The sequence below is a fragment of the Bos mutus genome, chromosome 2 (genome assembly GCF_027580195.1).
Source record: "Bos mutus isolate GX-2022 chromosome 2, NWIPB_WYAK_1.1, whole genome shotgun sequence".
Classification (NCBI taxonomy): domain Eukaryota; kingdom Metazoa; phylum Chordata; class Mammalia; order Artiodactyla; family Bovidae; genus Bos; species Bos mutus.
The window spans coordinates 126596858-126620314 of record NC_091618.1 but is presented as its reverse complement, the minus strand read 5'-3'; the positions used below and the strand labels follow the sequence as shown (position 1 = coordinate 126620314).

The window sequence follows — 23457 nt, the reverse complement described above, 5'->3', positions numbered from 1 at the left end:
AATGTATTAGTCGAAAACCACTTTTGAGACTTGATTTCATTGAAATTTAATTTGAAGGTAGTTAATAAAACAGTTATACAACTAGCCTCTTAAAATATAACTTTTTACTGTGTTGTTTCAATAAGTAATAGGCACTACTGAGTGACTAAGACACACTTTAATAAGTAACAAGTTTTATTAATATCTCAGTTCAGTTCATTAGCTCAGTCATGTCCGACTCTTTGTGACCCCATAGACTGCATCACACCAGGCCTCCCTGTCCATCACCAACTCCCGGAGTTTACTCAAACTCATGGCTATTGAGCCAGTGATGCCATCTAACCACCTCATCCTCTGTCATGCCCTTCTCCTCCCACTCTCAATCTTTCCCAGCATCAGGGTCTTTTCAAATGAGTTAGCTCTTAGCATCAGGTGGCCAAAGTGTTGGAGTTTCAGCTTCAACATCAGTCCTTCCAATGAACATCCAGGACTGATCTCCTTTAGGATGGACTGGTTGGATCTCCTTGCAGTCCAAGGGACTCTCAAGAGTCTTCTCCAACACCACAGTTCAAAAGCATCAATTCTTCGGTGCTCTGCTTTCTTTATAGTCCAACTCTCACATCCATACATGACCACTGGAAAAACCATAGCCTTGCCTAGATGAACGTTTGTTGGCAAAGTAATGTCTCTGCTTTTTAATATGCTGTCTAGATTGGTCATAACTTTCCTTCCAAGGAGTAAGCATCTTTTAATTTCATGGCTGCAGCCACCATCCACAGTGATTTTGGAGCCCAAAAAAGTAAAGTCTGTCACTGTTTCCACTGTTTCTCCATCTATTTGCCATGAAGTGATGGTGCCACGATCTTTGTTTTCTGAATGTTGAGCTTTAAGCCAACTTTTTCACTCTCCTCTTTCACTTTCATCAAGAGGCTCCTTAGTTCTTCTTCATTTTCTGCCATAAGGGTGGTGTCATCTGTGTATCTGAGGTTATTGACACTTCTCCCAGCAATCTTGATTCCAGCTTGTGCTTCTTCCAGCCCAGCATTTCTCATGATGTGCTCACCATATAAGTTAAATAAGCTATTTGATAATAAATTAAAGAAATACATGCAAAAAACTTTAGAGAAATCCATGCCCTTCCATGAAGGGAAAATCTAATATCTTTTTTCAGATAATTAATTTTAATTAATCAACAATAAATTTAATAAGTAAATCAAGAACATAATATGCTACTTAGAAAATGGCTGTACCAAAAAGGGTGTTTTAATCCACATTTTACAACTTAGAATAAAAAGCTATTGCCAATTCTTATGTTTTTTTTTATTTCCATTTATTTTTCCACACTTTCATTAATTTAGCAAATATTTACTGCACACCTGCTATGAACCAGGTTTTGGGCTGATTCAGAGGGTACAATGGTAAAGGAACAGTTTGCTCAAAAAACTAATTGAGAGAAAGCAGAAAACAAGGACTCACAGTATAGAGTTTGACAGTGTTAAACATTTATTTTCAGTTCATAATCTTTTATCTCAGGTATGTGAGACTATTAATAAAAGTCCAATTTTTCAAATTTCTTGTAACTCCTACACTTTTGAGTACAGTGCTTTTAACAAGTTTTTATTTTTCTACAATTTTGCAGTGACTATGAAACTTGCCATCAATTATTTCTATTTTATATGTGATCATCAAAAATAATTAGTTACTGTAAAGAAGGCTGAGCGCCGAAGAATTGATGGTTTTGAACTGTGGTGTTGGAGAAGACTCTTGAGAGTCCCTTGGACTGCAAGGAGATCCAACCAGTCCATTCTGAAGGAGATCAGCCCTGGGATTTCTTTGGAAGGAATGATGCTGAATCTGAAACTCCAGTACTTTGGCCACCTCATGCGAAGAGTTGACTCATTGGAAAAGACTCTGATGCTGGGAGGGATTGGGGGCAGGAGGAGAAGGGGACGACAGAGGATGAGATGGCTGGATGGCATCACTGACTCGATGGACATGAGTCTGAGTGAACTCTGGGAGTTGGTGATGGACAGGGAGGCCTGGCGTGCTGCGATTCATGGGGTCGCAAAGAGTCGGACATGACTGAGTGACTGATCTGATCTGATCTGATCTGAATATATAAGAATTCAAAATACTTTTACACTTATGTGCCAAAAATGGCACAGGGAAGCCTGGTGTGCTGCAGTCCACGGGGTCGTGAAGATTTGGACACGACTTGGTGGCTGAACAACAACAAAAAAAGTAGATTTCAATTAAAGTATATACTTTCTTATTTATGGTACTTTGGACTCCATCTTATTCTTATGCTATGCTATGCTATGCTATGCTATGCTATGCTATGCTTAGTCACTCATTCTATCTGACTCTTTGCGACCCCATGGACTGTAGCCTGCAAGGCTCCTCTGTCCATGGGGATTCTCCACACTAGAATACTGGAGTGGGTTACCATACCCTCTTCCAGGGGATCTTTCCAACCCAGGGATTGAACCCAGGTCTCTCGCGTGGCAGGCGGATTCCATTTAAAGACATATGTTGCCTAACTGGCTTCTCTTTTGTATCTCCTCTTAACTGCAATCAATGAATGGAATAACTCTTTATATATATATATATATATATATATATATATATATATATAATACATGTTTTAATGCCATTCTCCTAATCATTTGGGAGAATGGAATAACTCTTAAGTATAATGTGGGACTGTTATGATGTCCTGTAATTTTACATAACACCAACAACAGAATTCCATCCTTAGATTAACAACATTGCCAAGATGTTATTAAAGAGAGGTGGGAGTCAATAAAGAAAATCTACTTTAAAATATAATTTATGATAATATCTCAGTTCATTTGAAAAACACATATTCATAACAAGGGAAGGGGGGTTATGATAAATATAAATATTTATATTAAATTTGGGGTTAAAAACAAGATATAATAATGATATCTGAAGAGAAAAACAATTATTTTAAGGCCATTAAAACTTATCTGGAAAGGTTATGGATGTTTTAATATGGTCAGTATGTTTTTCTCTGATATAGGGGCCAAATCCCTAGAATGGGTTTGGCATAGTATATAAAACCTGTAAATATTTATTGAATGAACAAATAAATCATTAAAATACCATATTTTTATGTTAATCATCCACTAGTTAAAATTCTGTTTGGATAGTTTAAGCTTTGCTTCCATCTTTTGAGGAGCCTGTTTATTACTCTCTTTAAATACCATTGCCAAAAAAAGATCTTTTAGAACCAGGTCTTGTAGCTATTAGATTATTTTTGTTTACAATTACTAGTATCTGAGTTTTCTTAAGAACTTTGATGTTAACATTATTCTGTTCTGAAGAATTAGTGTCATTAATTCTGACTTACCAGTAACCTTTCAACTTGGGATTTTGTAAATAAGATATTTTTGGTAATTTTTATCTCTTGTTAGAATGGGTATTTTCCTCATGATTTTTTTTTCTACTTGCTCAGGATAATGAGCATGAACATTGATATTTTTCTTAAATTTTAAAGTTGTTCTTCTTCGAAAGAGAACTTTAAATCCTAACCTACTCTAAATTTTCCAAATTAAGAAAATGAGAGTATTTAGTCACAATTTTTTAAAAATTCACACATTCAACTTTAAAGTAGTAGGGAATGGGAGAGACAGAGTATCTGGACTCCTAAGTCCAAGTATTGAAGGACTATGTGTTATCTGAACAGTCACACAGTATGAAAAATTAACTGGTAAAATTCAATGATTGAGGTCATGATGCAAGATTTGATACCTTTTTAATGAAATCAAATGTTTCTTAAACATTTCCTTTCCCTTATATATGTTTTTACTCCCAGTACGGAATGCTACTCTTCTATTCTTTTACTCTGTCCCTAACATTAACTTCCCTTTTCTCCACCTCACAAAACCCAAACTGTCCATTAAGAGTAGAGTCTAGGGTAGGGGAAACCATGTAAGATAATTTACGCCCACTTAACTATCTCATCCAATTAAAGTATTCTGATCCACCTAGTATTTTTTTAAATATATGGATAAATGTTACATCAATTGAACTAAAATTTCCTAACTGGAGATTCCCCAGTTAATCTACCAAAAAGTAAGAGTACTATTTCCATCTATGCCTAGCTGTTTCTGTGATACAAATTAAATTTGTTATGCTGGGGAAGCCATGAAAAGTGTTTTTCTGCATGTAAAGAAAATAGAATTATTGTTCAGTCAAGTAAGGGGAAGTTTTCCTAGGCATGATACCAAGGCAGAAACCATAAAGATAAACAAAAATAGGTGAAATGTTACAAACATTTAAAACTTCAGAACAGAAAAAATTAATTAATTAGGTCCAAAAGGAAGTATCCACTGCTTTGTCATATTATATTGATGGGTATAGAAATGCTGTAATTTTTTTTGAAGTATTGTTTGTTTATGTTTATGTAGTTATAGATTTAGGTATAGATTCAGAAATGTTCACACACACGTGCTCAGTCATGTCCAAATTTTTGCCAGGACCCTTTGTCCATGAAATTCTCCAGGGAGGAATATTGGGATGGGTTATCATTTCCTCCATGGGATCTTCCTGACCCAGGGATCGAACCCATGTCTCATGTTGTTGTTGTTTAGTCTCTAAGTTGTGTCTGACTCTTTGCAACCCCATGGACTGCAGCTTCTTGTTCTTCACTATCTCCCAGATTTGCTCATACTCATGTTCATTGAATTGGTGCTGTCATCCAACCATCTCATCCTCTGTCAGTCCCTCTTCCTCTTGCTCTTACTCCTTCCCAACATCAGTCTTCCAGTGAATCAGTCCTTTGCATCAGGTAGCCAAAATATTGGAGCTTCAGCTTTATCATCAGTCTCTCCAATGAATATTCAGGGTTGACTTCATTTAGGATTGACTGTTTTCATCTCCTTGCAGTCCACTGGACTCTCAAGAGTCTTCCCCAACACCACAGTTCAAAGCATCAATTCTTTGGCACCCACCCTTCTTTATGGTCCAGTTCTCACATCCATACATGACTACTAGTCAAACCATAGCTTTGACTATACTGCCCTTTGTTGGCAAAGTAATGTCTATGCTTTTCAATATGCTGTCTAGGTTTTTCATAGCTTCTCTTCCAAGGAGCAAGTTTCTTTTAATTTCATGGTTGCAGTCAATGTCTGCAGTGATGTTGGAGCTCAAGAATATAAAGTCTGTCATTGCTTCCACTGTTTCCCCATCTTTTGGCCACGAAGTGATGGGACTAGATGTCGTGATCTTCAGTCTTTGAATGGTGAGTTTTAAGCCAGCTTTTTCACTCTCCTCTTTCATCTTTATCAAGAGGCTCATTAATTGTTCTTCACTTTCCCATTAGAGTTGTATCTGCATATCTGGGGTTGTGGTATTTCTCCGGGCAATCTTGATTCCAGCTTGCGATTCATCCTGCCCAGCATTTTGCATGATGTACTTTGCATAGCAGTTAAATAAGCAGGGTGACAATATACAGCCTTGACATTTGGAACCAGCCTATTGTTCCATGTCTGGTTCTGTTGCTTCTTGATCTGCATGCAGGTTTCTCAGGGGGCAGGTAAGGTTGTCTAATATTCCCATCTTTTTAAGAATTTTCCACAGTTTATTGTGACACACACAGTCACACACAAAGGCTTTAGCATAGTCAATGATGCAGGAGTAGATATTTCTCTGGAATTTCCTTGCATTTTCCCTTGTTTCCCGAGTCTCCTGCATTGGCAAGTGCATTCTTTATCACTGCACCACCTGGGAAGCACAGATTCAGAAATAGATATTAATAATAATGATATAGGTATAGATGTAAAAATAGGCTTACTATGTGACCCAAAATTCCATTTCCAGGAATTTATCTTAAGGACATAAGAGTAGTAATGCAAAATTTATGGATTTTTCTTTATACCAGGAAAATTAAATTAACCCGAATATCCAAAAAGGGAGGATAAGTTAGATAAATACTTAAAATGTATTCACATTGAACAATAGCACAAGTATTAAAAATGTTGATGTATTGCAGCATCTGTATTATATGATTTATTTAATCGTAAAATTTACATTGTTGTTATTCAGTCTCTTGGCCATGTCTGACTCTTTGTGACCCCATGGACTACAACACACCAGGCCCCCCTGTCCTTCACTATCTACCAGAGCCTGCCCAAACTCATGCCCATTGAGTTGATGGTGCTATCAAACCACCTCATCCTCTGTTGTTCCCTTCCCCTCCTGCCCACAATCTTTCCCAGCAACAGGGTTTTTTCCAATGAGTCAGCTCTTCGCATCAGGTGATCAAAGTATTGGAGCTTCAGCATCAGTCTTTCCAGTGAATATTCAGGATTGATTCCATTTAGGATTGAATAATATGATCTCCTTGCAATTAAAGGTACATTCAAGAGTCTTCTCCAACACCACAGTTCAAAGCATCAGTTCTTTGGCACCCACCCTTCTTTATGGTCCAACTCTCACATCTGTACTTGACTACTGGAAAAACCATAGCTTTGACTATACTGACCTTTGTTGGCAAAATAATGTCTCTGCTTTTTAATATGCTCTCTAGGTTCATCATAGCTTTTCTCCCAAGAAGCAAGCCTCTTTTATTTTCATGGCTGCAGTCACCATCTGCAGTGATATTGGAGCCCAAGAATATAAAGTCTGTCACTGTTTCCATTGTTTCCCCATCTATTTGGCATAACATGATGGGACTGGATGCCATGATCTTCCTTTTTTGAATGTTGAGTCTTAAGTCAGCCTTTTCACTTACCTCTTTCACCTTCATCAAGAGGCACTTTAGTCCCTTTTACTTTATGCAATGAGTGGTGTCATCTGCATATCTGAGGTTATTGATATTTAACCCCACAAGAGACTGAGCCAGAATTGCCTGTGTGTGCAAGGGAGTTTCTGGTGGAGGAGTGGTTGAGAGTGGCCTGCCACGGGTTTTGGGGTACTGACTACAACAGTCCTGGGAGCTGTTGGCATAAATCCTTTTAAAGGAGGTCTCCATTACCCCTACCATAGTTTGGCCTCAGGCCAGGGAGGGAACATAGTCCCTGCTCACCAAGAGAAAATGTTATTAAAGATTTACTAAACATGGCTTTGCCCACCAGGGGAAGACCCAGTTTTCCCCACAGCCAGTCCCTCCCATCAGGAAGCTTCCAGAAGCCCCCTGTCCTCATCCATCAGAGGGTAGACAGAATGAAAACCACAATCACAGAAAACTAACCAAACTGATTACATGGATCACAGCCTTGTCTACCTCAATGAAATTATGGGCCATGCCGTGTAGGGTCACTCAGGACAGATGGGTTCTGGTGGAGGGTTTGGATGAAATGTGGTCCACTGGAGAAGGGAATGACAAACCACTTCAGCATTCTTGCCTAGAGAATGCCATGAACAGTATGAAAAGGCAGCAAGAGGCCAATATCACTGATGAATATGATGCAAAAATCCTTAACAAAATTCTAGCAATTAGAATCCAACAACACATTAAAAAGATCATACACCATGACCAAGTGGGCTTTATCCCAGGGATGCAAGGATTCTTCAATATCCGTAAATCAATCAATGTAATACACCACATTAACAATTGAAAAATAAAAACCATATGATTATCTCAATAGATGCAGAGAAAGCCTTTGACAAAATTCAACATCCATTTATGATAAAAACTCTCCAGAAAGCAGGAATAGAAGGAACATACCTCAACATAAGAAAAGCTATATATGACAAACCCACAGCAAACATTATCCTCAATGGTGAAAAATTGAAAGCATTTCCCCTAAAGTCAGGAACAAGACAAGGGTGCCCACTTTCACCACTACTATTCAACACAGTTTTGGAAGTTTTCGCCACAGCAATCAGAGCAGAAAAAGAAATAAAAGGAATCCAGATTGGAAAAGAAGAAGTAAAACTCTCACTGTTTGCAGATTACATGATCCTCTACATAGAAAACCCTAAAGACTCCACCAGAAAATTACTAGAGCTAATCGATGAATATAGTAAAGTTGCAGGATATAAAATCAACACACAGAAATCCCTTGCATTCCTATACACTAATAATGAGAAAATAGAAAGAGAAATTAAGGAAACAATTCCATTCACCATTGCAATGAAAAGAATAAAATACTTAGGAATATATCTACCTAAAGAAACTAAAGACCTATATATAGAAAACTATAAAACACTGGTGAAAGAAATCAAAGAGGACACTAATAGATGGAGAAATATACTATGTTCATGGATCGGAAGAATCAGTATAGTGAAAATCAGTATACTATGCAAAGCAATCTATAGATTCCATGCAATCCCTATCAAGCTACCAATGGTATTCTTCACAGAGCTAGAACAAATAATTTTACAATTTGTATGGAAATACAAAAAACCTCGAATAGTCAAAGCAATCTTGAGAAAGAAGAATGGAACTGGAGGAATCAACCTGCCTGACTTCAGGCTCTACTACAAAGCCACAGTCATCAAGACAGTATGGTACTGGCACAAAGACAGAAATATAGATCAATGGAACAAAATAGAAAGCCTAGAGATAAACCCACGCACCTATGGACACCTTATCTTTGACAAAGGAGGCAAGAATATACAATGGATTAAAGACAATCTCTTTAACAAGTGGTGCTGGGAAAACTGGTCAACCAGTTGTAAAAGAATGAAACTAGAACACTTTCTAACACCATACACAAAAATAAACTCAAAATGGATTAAAGATCTAAATGTAAGACCAGAAACTATAAAACTCCTAGAGGAGAACATAGACAAAACACTCTTCGACATACATCACAGCAGGATCCTCTATGACCCACCTCCCAGAATATTGGAAATAAAAGCAAAACTAAACAAATGGGAACTAATTAAACTTAAAAACTTCTCGACAACAAAGGAAACTATAAACAAGGTGAAAAGACAGCCTTCAGAATGGGAGAAAATAATAGCAAATGAAGCAACTGACAAACAACTGATCTCAAAAATATACAAGCAACTCCTGCAGCTCAATTCCAGAAAAATAAATGACCCAATCAAAAAATGGGCCAAAGAACTAAATGGACATTTCTCCAAAGAAGACATACAGATGGCTAACAAACACATGAAAAGATGCTCAACATCACTCATTATCAGAGAAGTGCAAATCAAGACCACTATGAGGTACCATTTCACACCAGTCAGAATGGCTGCAATCCAAAAGTCTACAAGCAATAAATGCTGGAGAGGGTGTGGAGAAAAGGGAACCCTCTTACACTGTTGGTCGGAATGCAAACTAGTACAGCCACTATGGAGAACAGTGTGGAGATTCCTTAAAAAACTGGAAATAGAACTTGCTTATGACCCAGCAATCCCACTGCTGGGCATACACACTGAGGAAACCAGAATTGAAAGAGATACGTGTACCCCAATGTTCATCGCAGCACTGTTTATAATAGCCAGGTCATGGAAACAACCTAGATGCCCATCAGCAGATGAATGGATAAGAAAGCTGTGGTACATATACACAATGGAGTATTACTCAGCCATTAAAAAGAATACATTTGAATCAGTTCTAATGAGGTGGATGAAACTGGAGCCTATTATACAGAGTGAAGTAAGCCAGGAAAGAAAAATACCAATACAGTATGCTGCTGCTGCTGCTAAGTCACTTCAGTCGTGTCCAACTCTGTGCAACCCCATGACGGCAGCCCATCAGGCTCCACCGTCCCTGGGATTCTCCAGGCAAGGACACTGGAGTGGGTTGCCATTTCCTTCTCCAATACTAACGCATATATATGGAATTTAGAAAGATGGTAACAATAACCCTGTATACAAGACAACAAAAGAGACACCGATGTATAGAACAGTCTTTTGGACTCTGTGGGAGAGGGAGAGGGTGGGATGATTTGGGAGAATGACACTGAAACATGCATAATATCATATATGAAACGAGTCGCCAGTCCAGGTTCGATGCACGATACTGGATTCTTGGGGCTGGTTCACTGGGACGACCCAGAGGGATGGTATGGGGAGGGAGGAAGGAGGAGGGTTCGGAATGGGGAACACATGTATATCTGTGGCGGATTCATGTTGATATATAGCAAAACCAATACAATATTGTAAAGTTTAAAAATAAAATAATAAATAAAAAAAAGAAAAGGCAGCAAGATATGACATTGAAAGATGAACTCCTCAGGTTGATAGGTGCCCTATCTACTACTGGAGAAGAGCAGAAAAATAGCTCCATAAGGAATGAAGAGGCTGAGCTAAAGCAGAAACAATGCCCAGTTGTAGATGTCTCTGATAGTGAAAGTAAAGTCTGACGCTATAAGGAACAGTATTGCATAGGAACTTGGAATGTTAGGTCCATGAATCAAGGTAAATCGGAAGTGGTCAAACAGGAGATAACAAGAGTAAACATCAACATTTTAGGAATCAGTGAACTAAAATGGACTGGAATGGGTGAATTTAATTCAGATGTCCTTTATATCTACTGCTGTGGGCAGAATCCTTAGAAGAAAAGTTGTAGTCCTTACAGTCAACAAAAGAGTCTGAAATGCAGTGCTTGGGTACAATCTCAAAAACGACAGAATAATCTCTGTTAATTTCCAAGGCAAACCATTCACAGTAATCCAAGTCTATGCCGCAGCCACTAAGCCAAAGAAGCTGAAGTTGAACAGTTATATGGAGACTTACAAGACCTTCTAGAACTAACATCAATTTTAAAAAAATGTCCTTTTCATCATAGGAGACTGGAATGTAAAAGTAGAAAGTCCAGAGATAGCTGGAATAACAGACAAATTTGGCCTTAGAGTATAAAATGAAGCAGGGCAAAGGCTAACAGTATGGCCAAGAGAATGGACTGGTCATAGCAAAAGCCCTCTTCCAACAACACAAGAGAAGATTCTACACATGAACATCACTGATTTCAGTCAATACCAAAATCAGATTGATTATATTCTTTGCAGCCAAAGATGAAGAAGCTCTATACAGTCAGCAAAAACAAGACCAGGAGCTGACTGTGGCTAAATCATGAACTCCTTATTGCAAAATTCAGACTTAAATTGAAGAAAGTAGGGAAAACCAGTAAACCATTTATGTATGACCTAAATCAAATCCCTTACGATTATACAGTGGAAGTGACAAATAGATTCAAGGGATTAGATCTGATAGAGTGGTTGAAGAACTATGGACGGATATTCATAACATTGTACAAGAGGTGGTGATTAAAACCATCCCCAAGAAAAAGAAATGCAAGAAGACAAAATGGTTGTCTGAAGAGGCCTTACAAACAGCTGAGAAAGGAAGAGAAGTGGTAAGCAAAGGAGAAGAGGAAAGATATACCCATCTGAATGCAGAGCTCCACAGAATAGCAAGGAGAGATAAGAAAGCCTTTTTCAGTGATCAATGCAAAGAAATAGAGGAAAACAATAGAACAGAAAAGACTAGAGAGCTCTTCAAGAAAATTAGAGATAGCAAGGAAACATTTCATGCAAAGATGGGAACAATAAAGGACAGAAATGGTATGGACCTGAGAGAAGCAGAAGATATTAAGAAGAGGTGGCAAGAATACACAGAAGAACTATACAAAAAAGATCTTAATGACATATATAAGCAAAATGGTGTGATCACTCACCTAGAGCTAAACATCTTGGAGTGCAAAGTCAAGTGGGTCTTAGGAAGCATCACTACAAACAAAGCTATTTGGAGGTGATGGAATTTCCAGCTGAGCTATTTCAAATCCTAAAAGATGATGCTGTGAAAGTGCTGCACTCAGTATGCCAGCAAATTTGGAAAACTCAGCAGTGGCCACAGGACTGGAAAAGCTTTCAATCCAATCCCAAAGAAGAGCAATGCCAAAGAATGTTCAAACTACCACACAGTTACACTCATCTCACATGCTAGCAAAGTAATGCTCAAAATTCCCCAAGCTAGGCTTCAATGGTAAGTGAACTGAGAACGTCCAAATGTTCAAGTTGGATTTAGAAAAAGTAGAGGAATCAGAGATCAAATTGCCAACATTTGTTGGATCATAGAAAAAGCAAGGAATTCCAGGAAAACATCTACTTCTGCTTCATTGACTACTCTGAAGCCTTTGACTGTGTGGATCACAACAAACTGCGGAAAATTCTTAAAGAGATGGGAATACCAGACCACCTTACCTGCCTCCTGAGAAACCTGTATGCAGGTCAAGAAGCAGCAGTTAGAAATGGACATTGAACAATGGACTGGTTCCAAATTGGGAAAGGAGTAGTGAAAGCTGTATACTGTCACCCTGCTTATTTAACTTCTATGCAGAGTACATCATGAGAAACACGGGCTGGAAGAAGCACAAGCTGGAATCAAGATTGCAGGGAAAATTTACATAGATATAGGTAAACTGTATCCTCTCAGTTTCCTTTTTCAAAAGGCTTGTAAATAAGAGTACACAAATTTAGTAGAAATATTTAGAAATAATGAAAATCAGGATACAAATGACAATTATACCTTAATTTAGAGTTGAACAGTTGTTTTATTTATGCTTTTCTTAATATTTGATATCTTCAAAGACAAAATAAAGTTCACATTGGGAAAAAAATCAAAAAAATGCAAAATCAGTGCTTTGGAAAGCAAATATCCTTATATTGGATTATATATCTATGTTCTTTTCCTTTCTAGTATTTTATTATTCTAACATAACTAAAATATTTTACCACTTATTAATTAAGAGTTTTGTATAACATATATTCATATTAAGATTAGTAGTTACAAGTGTGAAAAGTGAAAGTTTTAGTCGCTCAGTCGTGTCCAACTCTTTGCAACCCCATTGAATGTAACCCACCAGGTCTGTGCATGGGATTTTCCAGGCAGGAATACTGGAGTGGGTTGCCATTCTCTTCTTCAGAGGATCTTCCTGACCCAAGGATCACACCTGGGTCACCAGCATTGCCAGCAGATTATTTACTATCTTAGCCACAAGGGAAAATCTGCATATTAAAAGATAAACTTATGCAAATAATTTTTTGTTTCAATACTAATTCCTTATTGAGGCAAGTTCTTGAAATAATATCCTATAAAACATACCTCATTTTTCTCCCCCTTCTTTGTCTTCTTTCTCTTTCCCCAAGTTTTGTCTGTTTTGTCTCTGTCCCACATTTGTACCATGATATTATTAAGTCCTTAATGAATCTCTAAGTTATGGTGTACAGAGAAGCCTGAAGTTGTGCAAATTTTATACTAGCAAAGTGAAGATAATAAATGCTTATGCATCCCTATGGTATATGGAAATGTAATAATATTTAATAACATTTTTATTTCCTCTTTAAATATTCAAATTAGCATATACTTTTAATCATTATAATGCATTTCTCAAATGCAGTTGAATGCTTTCCCTAAAGTACTTTACATCCAGTAATTAAATATACTCACAAGCATGGTATAGTTTTATTTAATACAGTTTTCTTAATGGAAAATTATAATATTAACCAGTTCTTAATAATAATAGCTAGATATTCTCTTATACCAAATGATTTGCCTTCATCCTGACATTTAATCTTCCTAACCTCATCTAAAGAAACTGAATCACAGGTGAGTTTTATAATTTGCTCAGTTTGGATAACTGAAAAATAAAAAGGTCCTATGTGAAGTTTATGGAGAAGGCAATGGCAACCCACTCCAGTACTCTTGCCTGGAAAATCCCATGGATGGAGGGGCCTAGTGGGCTGCAGTCCATGGGGTCGCTAGGAGTCGGACATGACTGAGTGACTTCACTTTCACTTTTCACTTTTCACTTTCATGCATTGGAGAAGGAAATGGCATCCCATTCCAGTGTTCTTGCCTGGAGAATCCCAGGGATGGGGGAGCCTGGTGGGCTGCCATCTATGGGGTTGCACAGAGTCGGACACAACTGAAGCGACTTAGCAGCAGCAGCAGCATGTGAAGTATATAGCAGATTGTGGGATTATTTTTACCAGAAATATCATAGCCCAAATTTTTATAATAAAAATTGTCAGAATCCCTCTAAGACTCTACTTGGAAATAAAAGGAAATGTTAAATGCTCAAATTTTCAAACTGTAAACAAAGTAATGTACAGATTCCAGGCCATTCTAAGTAAATATTAATAGTTATGAATAAAACCTTAACCGAGTAATCTTCATTCACAAAATAAATATTGGAAAGTTTATGTCAATTTAACCCACATCTTAGAATAGGAGCAATAAGTCTGGAATGATTTCCTTTTATCTTACCAATAGAACTGCCAAGACTGGCAAGGTTAATGATGAAAGGGTGTGGAACTACCTGGAAATGTGAAGAGGAGTCAGGCATGCATGTGAACTGTTATGTTTCATAGCAATGTCCATTTCATGTATTTTCTTTCTTTGGAAACTACCTGAGGAGGATACAACCCAGAGGGATAGGCCAACCCCCTGAGATAGGGAAAGAGGCACAGAAAGCTTTCACATACCCAGAATCTCCTATGGACACAAATCTGTAAATTAGAGTCTTATTCACATTGGTAGTGTTCTCTTCTATAATGAAATATTCTCCTGGCAGAATAATTCTACCAGTTATTGCCATCTTAACTTCAATGAATGACTGAGATAAGCAAATCTTGTAGATAGGAGTACTGATGAAACAGGGAAGAAAACAGTTATAACTGAAAACAGGTGATAAGAGATTTTTTTGATGATTAAATTAGTAAATTTTAAAGAACTAAAGGACTTGGTCATTGGGAGAGGAGGAAAGATTTGGAATAAAAATATAAAATTGATAAAGACCAGTCCAATAGATAAATGGGGTCATACCAAAGTCAAATTTTTCCAACACACAATCTTGCCTGGAACCCTGGTAGCAGCCCTTCCCTTTTACCACCATCTCAAAAATCCTCCAGCTCTCTACTCCAGCTGTTAGGTCTCAAAGAATTTTTTCAAGTATATCTCTTCCTCCTCTACATAATAGCTATTGATTTTCATCATTGGTGGCAGTACTGTTTGATATTCTTGAATTGTTCCTTTGTTCACATGTGGGAGTGAGGGCTCTGAAGCCTAGGGTGGGAAAACTAGGGTCCTAGTAACAGTAAGGCAGGCACACTCACTCTCTGAGGGCCAGAGGGTCCAACCACAGTCCCTAAGAGCAAAGGCCCTGAAGAGCAGCTAAGCAGAGGCCACGCCTGCTATCCTATTGGTTAGTAATCCTAATGGGATTCACAGGAAGAAAACTTCCCAAGTCAGTGAAAAGGAAATAGCCTAGGCATCAAAGGAAATCAGTGAGGTTCACAGAGAGAGTGATCCAGGACAGAGCTTTTGAGATAGGCTGGAAATAAAGAGAGATGACGCAGGAGAAAGGGACCACCTTTGTCTGGCTACTTAGTTACTGTTACATCAGTTTTGCTTTGCTTCCTCCACTATACTGCCAGAGAACATTCCATGTGAGTCTCTGAAAAATCCTGCTCTACTTTCCCTAACAGAGAGGAAACAGAAGCTGAGCAACAAATCAGAAATCACTAACACAGGTCATAAACCTAGGAAAGGAACAAACCAGGAGTAGCATTAGCACAGAAATTTTTCTGACTTAGCTTTTCTGTTTAGAAATTTCTGTATTTTTTAAATCACTTTTTCTACCAGAGCCATAAGATTGACCTTTTAATAACCATAGAACTGCCCTAAATTCATTGCCATATCCCTTGCCTTCTCTGAGCTCTTCCCACCTGCCCTCCTCCCCACCTAGTAAGAGTTTCCACTACCTAATTGGATAAAAATTTCTCCTACAAGCTATATAGGTTTTAAAGTAGAGACCATGAAACTAATTAAAAGACTCAGGCAAAATTAATAGGAGAAACGTCTCAAGGAGAAATCAGTTAATCCAATCCCTTTGTCTCACATAGGAAGACCTTAAGGGAAATGACGATCATTAAACTAGACTTTAAATCTCTTGGATCCTGCCTTTAAAAAAAAAAAAAATTGCTTATCACTGAAGCTTTTTTAAAATCTTAGTTATAAAAAAATTTTTTTACTTAAATTATGTAAGTATGTATAACAAATGGGTTGAGGACATTTGCTTTAAAAATAGTGATAGAATCAACGATAGACTTGGTAGGATTGGTAATTGTTTACCACCCTGTAAGAGAAGGCCAGATGCACACATACCATCTGTTTGGCTCCCTTTGGATCTAACTCTTGAATAAAGAGTTCACTGAGAAATCACTTGACCTAGTTAAATGCATACTATGTAGATGCAGCACCAAAATATGCTACAAATGGGGTAATTCCTACTTGAACAAGCTATGAAAGCTTGAGTCTATATACAACCTGCCTTTCGAGAAAAGGGGAAGAAGAAAAGTATACATCAGGCCGCTTATCACATAGTCTTTCTTGTGATTTTTTTTTCCCATTAATTCACCATTGCACCTTTTCCTTCTGAGGTGCCTGAAGTCAGGGATGAGTTTCAGCCCTGGATTGCTGAGGAGAGGGTTTTTTTTTGTTTGTTTTTTTGTTTTTTTTTCAGGATGACATATGACAGCACTCTTCTTAGGGCTGCATTTATCACACCCTTCCTCAAAGGACCTGCCAAATATTGGTGCCTTACCAGCAGATCCATATGGACAAAAACAATGACCATACTGTTCAGGGTTGCCATTACCTTTACTTACTAATATTCATATAGAAAATTACACTTCAAAATATGTACAGATACATGGCGACAACTGTTTCATACAGACAGAAGAGAGATTTGTCTTCTCACCTCACTGAAGAGCAGACTGCAAGAGACACTAATGTGCCCTGGGGTTGGGGGATGATGGCTAGCCAGGAAGGAACCAGAACTAGAGCATATATAAACCCCTCCTGATGCAGACTACCTCTCCTAAGGCTAGTCACAGATGCCTGTACTAAGAGAAACAGATGCTGCTTGCATTAATAGAATACCACTAAAAAAAAAAAAAAAAGTAAAAGAGGAAAAAAACATTTGCTAGGAAAATCAATAATTTCTTTGATCTTTTTTCTGAATGATTTCCAGGATTGAACTCAACTAGGTAGACTGATTTAAAACTTCTCGGGATAATTCCCAACACTGAGTAGTCCTACACAAGAGCTTTTAGCTATGCTGTTTTCCCAGTTTTCTGTCTTAATTCAGGAGTGGACAGAATGACTTATGTCAAAGAATGAAAAAATACTTTTGAAATTTTACAAAATATTCTACCAAATCACTTCACTCACTTAAAGTTGTAGCTGCTTCCAAATACAAATGCCACATTTGTTTGAACTATCCAGGATATCTGAAGAATAGTAAAGATCTGCTTAGCACTTCTTTCACGGTAGGAAACTATAAATTCCACAGACATGCCATACAATGCAGCTCTTATTTAGAAAAGGAAGAGAAAGCGAAGGCACGAGACAATATATTATTTATTTTTAGTGTTTTTTACAGTCGAACTATTTGACTTAGGCTGCAAGAAGCAGAGCGAGATAACCCCATATGAAGCACCTCTTAACTTCAAACCCCTGTTAAGGGTTTGAAGGCAGATGTAGGATGTCTGCTGGCCTTGATAAGAAACTGTAAAAGAAAGGACAGACCCTTAGGAAGTGGAAAGAAACACAAAAGTCTATTCATTACTCAACTTCGTAAAATTATGATAAAGTACAGTTGCACTATTTGTCTAAGGAGAGGGCTGTAATTCTTAAATGCAGAGCATACATCTTTTTTACAGCAGTGATCTAAATTTTAATAGGAGGATGAGTAAATATGCTTCTTTTTAAAATTGTTCTGAAGTCAGAAAAGTTATAAACCTTACTGCTCTTGATATTACTACTTAATCATTGAAAGAAAAATTCATGTGTGGGACAAACTATAAAAAAATTCATTTGAAACTTTCTTTTATTAAAAGGAAGCATTTTTAAAATAAACTTCTCACCAGGGATAATGCCAAGTATGTGCTCCAAAGCCTCTTTCTCTTTGATGGGAGCTAGAGGCAACTCATAATCTAATTGTCAAGGGTCCTTGGAGTTCACTCCCAACCTATTCATTAATCACTAGAAATATTTATTGGATGACTACTATCTATGCACTGTGATTGTTTTATAAAGAGGAATTTTTTTAAAATGTCTGCCTCATAGTGCTGGATCTCTGAGGCATTCCCTGTCAACCTTGATGTAGCTCTGAATTCTGACCACACTTCCCTCTTCATTGATAACAAGCAAGTGAGGAAGAAGGCAGTGAGATACAGTTACTCAGAGAGCCTCTGTAAATTGTTTAAAGCTACAGCAGTTTTCTTTCATATTTATTACTTAAGGCAACAGTCCAAAATAAAGTCAGGATTTTACTGTTCCCTGTATGCTTGTCTACTTACATAGACCATAAATAATTCACACTTGTAAAAATTAGTTAAACTAGATAACCTGTGGAATTTTCTATTTTACTTTATTATATAAGCAAATTGTACAATTTTTTTTCTTTTCATTGTAATTTATTTGCTTGCATTGCTTTCACATTTTGATTACTTCTTTGAGCTTTATAAATATCAACACTTTTATGAACACCAGATTTATGTACCTTTACTGCCTTAATGAGCAAAATAAATGTAAAATATGTCAGCAAATATTGGTAGATAGATCTAAATTGTTAAATTATAACCTTAAAAATATAATTTAAAATACAATATTGGATGCTTGGGGCTGGTGCACTGGAACGACCCAGAGGGATGGTACGGGGAGGGAAGTGGGAGGAGGGTTCAGGATGGGGAACACGTGTATACCTGTGGCAGATTCATGTTGATATACGGCAAAATCAATACAATATTGTAAAGTTAAAAAATACAATACAATAAAAAAAATTAAGGGACAAAAAAAATAACTTTTAAATTATATTAACCTTTAAGAGAAAATTGCCTTACAAACTTAAGGTACTTGACTTTCTAGAATTTGATTTAATTTTTCTGGCTTAACTTAAATATTAAAGCAGTTTCTCTAAATAAAAAATGGTATAAAATCATGTTCCATTTTAGAAATCTTAAAACATCGACTTAGAAATTAAGTTATTAATTCATTAACATGAAAATACCTTTTAATATTAACCACTCTAATCAAAAGTATTTAGTTTAAAAGTTTCTCCAAAGAAGACATACAGATGGCTAACAAACACGTGAAAAGATGCTCAACATCACTCATTATCAGAGAAATGCAAATCAAAACCACTATGAGGTACCATTTCACACCAGTCAGAATGGCTGTGATCCAAAAGTCTACAAATAATAAATGCTGGAGAGGGTGTGGAGAAAAGGGAACCCTCTTACACTGTTGGTGGGAATGCAAACTAGTACAGCCACTATGGAGAACAGTGTGGAGATTCCTTAAAAAACTGGAAATAGAACTGCCTTATGATCCAGCAATCCCACTGCTGGGCATACACACTGAGGAAACCAGAAGGGAAAGAGACACATGTACCCCAATGTTCATCGCAGCACTGTTTATAATAGCCAGGACATGGAAGCAACCTAGATGTCCATCAGCAGATGAATGGATAAGAAAGCTATGGTACATATACACAATGGAGTATTACTCAGCCATTAAAAAGAATACATTTGAATCAGTTCTAATGAGGTGGATGAAACTGGAGCCTATTATACAGAGTGAAGTAAGCCAGAAAGAAAAACACCAATACAGTATACTAACGCATATATATGGAATTTAGAATGATGGTAACGATAACCCTGTATACGAGACAGCAAAAGAGACACTGATGTATAGAACAGTCTTATGGACTCTGTGGGAGAGGGAGAGGGTGGGAAGATTTGGGAGAATGGCATTGAAACATGTATACTATCATGTATGAAACGAGTCACCAGTCTAGGTTCGAAGCACAATACTGGATGCTTGGGGCTGGTGCACTGGGACGACCCAGAGGGATGGTATGGGGAGGGAGGAGGGAGGAGGGTTCAGGATGGGGAAAAAATAAAAAAATAAAAGTTTTTAAATATTTACTTATTTAGTTGGCTGTGTTAGTTTTTAGTTGCCTCATGAGAACTCTTAGTTGCCGCCTGTGGGATCTAGTTGTTCCCTGACCATGGATTGAACCAGGGCCCCTGCATTGGGAGCATGGAGTCTCAACCACTGGGCCCCCATGGAAGTCCTTAAAAGTTTAACAGTAGAATCAAGTGAAAATTAGAGTAGACAGGGTGCTACAATGTATTTTTGCTTTGTTTTCAAAAACTACATACATAATAGAAATATAGAAATGATAGACTTTCCTGTCTACAGACATTTGACACCAACAAATGTTTAAATATTTTTACTCACAGTTTCCTGACCTGCTAATGAGTAGAGCTGGATCCCTGTGCAGCTGGATACAAGCCCCAGGGGAACCCAGGGCTGAGGCTGGCCCGCTGGTTTGTGGGTAATCCCCCAGCACTAAAAGGCTGCAGGGAGAACTCCAAAATGTGCTTCCTAGTGCAGTGCCCTCACAGTATCTCCCCAAAATGCATCTACATCCCCAGCTGCCTCCTACCTCTTCAAGTTCAGCAAGTGGGTCTGACTAGGGTCCTTTTCTACTACTGCCTCTGGGTGCATGCCCTTTCGGGGTTGAATCTGTTTCCTATAGCCCTCTGGCTAACCTTCAGAGTCAAATGTCCTGGGGCTATCTTCCCAGCGCAGGACCTTCAGGTTGGGAACTTAATATTGGGTTTGGACTCCTTGCTCCTTACAGAGAAACTCTGCAGTAGTGATTATTCTTCCTTTTGTGGATCACATATGGCTTTGGGGTCTTGACTATACCACACCTCCACCCCCCAACCCGTCTCATTGTGATTCCTTCTTTATCTCTTCACTTGTGTAAAATCTTTTCTGCTAGTTTTCAATTCATTCTCATAGATGAGAGTTGCTCTGTAAATAGTTATAATTTTAGTGTCTCTGGAGAGGAGGTGAGCTCAACATCTTCCTACTCCACCATTTTCTTGGGTTCATTTTTTTATTTTTTTATTTTTTATTTTTTTTCATTTTTTAAAACTATCATAATAGAAATACGTTTGGTATGGAATATATGAAAAAATCATTAAATTGTACACTTGAAAGGATGAATTATATGGAATATAAATCATTTATCTCAATAAAGTTGCTACCAGAAAAAAACTGTTCACTAGGGATCTCATTTTCCCTGTTCTTCTGTAATATGGAAAGTATTTCTTAACAAAGCGCAGCTCAAAGGGAAAGAAAACTCTAAGCCTCAGCGAGACCATAGGTATTATCGTTCTGCCCTGGAATTCTTCCTTCGATAGGCACAAGAGGTTTTCTGAACATGTGCAGCTGAAATGCATCTACTCTAAACAAAATATCTTAAAATGGTAGAATATGTTCACATGAAAAGAAAAAAAAAATTTCCCTAGGTTAAAACCTTTTGAAGCATTTATGTCATGTAAGAGTTGCCAATGGGTCTAGAGCTTAAGAAAAAATATAATAAAATTAAAAGAAATTGTGAACTCAAAAATAAGAACCAGAATAGAGGATAAAATTAATTCAAAGAATTTATTCCGTAGTTCTTAAGGACTTAAACTGCCTTCGGGTGTGTTAACCCTAAGTTGTCAAAAATGCACTGAGTGGCAGACTGGTGAGCTAATACAAAATGTGCCTCTTTGCTATCTGTGAAAGAAGGTTACTCTTCACTTTTTAATATAACAGTAGCCTTCCTATCATCTACTTATATATGTAAATCATCTGGTTCTACTAATAGAAACACAATCTACTAGATTCTCTGATTCCATAGCCCCAAATCTATTCCTTTTTATGATTTTCTTCTTAAATTATATAATGTTCTGTTTAGATCCTAATGGTGCATGTTTATACACAGACATATACAGAGACATACCCGTATGTTCACATAGTCTCAGTATTAAGAGAGATTACTGAAACCTTTGAATTATTACAAATAACACTTTAAATACTCCCACTGGACAAAGCATTTGGCAGAATACTTTCTGGTACTCTACCATAAAGGCAAGAATTTACTCCGATTCTTGGGCAGTTAGAGGCCAATATCTGGCTAGATGGTAAAGAATTGGTAAGATGATTAAAAAATTGAAGGAAAGGAGGCTTGGAGAAAAGTGTGTGAGTAGAATACTTGGAAAATGCCCAGATCATGAAAATATTTGTACCTCATTCTAACATCAGTCCCCATAAATGGAGCCTTAATAACCCAGATGTATAAGCTGAGTGTGAATGTGAGTCATTGTTATTAATGTCCAATTTACCAGCAGTAGTGGCCAAACATGATGTCTTAAGGAAACAAGCAGCTATCTGGTAATTGTTCAATTAAACTGTGACTTTTTCATTGCCAAGGAAGCAACCCATAAAATACTGCCTTCAACTAAAGTACCAGCTTCACATTTTTAAATTAGCAAGCTGATGTCCACAGGAAATAATCCTATAGAATAGCCAAATGCCTTATTGGAAACTTAGCTGCATTATCAATTTGCAGACAAGACTTTTGTAAGTTTGGTATGCTGACTTACAGGATGTGTTATTTTCTCTAAATCAATGACTGATACACATGGTTCTGTTTCTCAAAAATGTGCAAGTCTTAGTTTGAAGGGGAAACAGGGCAGGCAAGGCTCCTATAATTGTATCTAGTATTCTTCATGACAACTGTTTGCTTTTGAGCCCAGAGATTTGCTTTTCTATAAGTTTTAGTACCCAAGGAAGATATGTGTATACTAATGAACACAATAATGGTTTCTCTGAGTGAGAAACAGAGGCTGTATCCTGATTATTTTGATTTTATCCTGTCTCTAGGCAAAGAGTTTAAAATTACAGCTATGCTATTGTTTGATATTGACTATCAAGAATAAACAGGATTTCTGCTCTATAGTCGGGATTGGGAAGAATTAGGATAGAACTCAGGGGGATTGTTGTACAGTAATGATAATCAGTGAATGTGCTTCAAGCATACACAGAAAGGACCACTGAGTCCTATTAAAAATGAAGGATTGGATCATATCACTAAGAAAAATCTACCAAGAAAACCAGGATCCTGTCCAAATGGAAGAGAAACATGGAATAGGTAGAGGAAAAGCAAAATGAAATTTACCTTGTCTATCTGCAAAAATGAGAACTCTAGCCTATATGTTTATTCTCCCACTTTCTGAATATGTGTTATCATATGTACATATGTGCATTGTGTAAGTTAACACTCATTTCATTTTCCTTTTATAGTATTGAATAGAATATTGACAGTGGCCAAATTTGATATTTATGGAACAGGGTGCAAAATACTGATCTCTTCCTTTGGTTCTGTGAGTGATGTTTTATCCTTTAAAAAAGTCCTTTTTCAAAGACTGTTTCTACTACTTAGAACCAAAAAAACTCAAATAGTTATTATGTATTAATAGACATATACATTATACATATACTATGTGTGTGTGTGTATATATATATATATATCACCCATGATTTTATGGCCAACAAAATGAAAAGACAGTGTACTGAAAAGACAATCCAGAAAATCTGTAAATCCAATCATTATTCAAAATCCTGCATATCAGAGTTACTTAA

The 23457-nt window shown here is 37.2% G+C and overlaps 1 long non-coding RNA gene across 1 annotated transcript in view; it reads right to left on the bottom strand.

The window, feature by feature from the left end:
* Positions 1 to 2662: 2662 nt before the first annotated feature.
* Positions 2663 to 23457, bottom strand: part of LOC138990424 (uncharacterized) — a 35939-nt gene continuing 15144 nt past the window's right edge. The window contains exon 3 of the long non-coding RNA XR_011466528.1: positions 2663 to 5727. This is a non-coding gene — a long non-coding RNA (uncharacterized lncRNA). The remainder of the gene's footprint in view (positions 5728 to 23457) is intronic.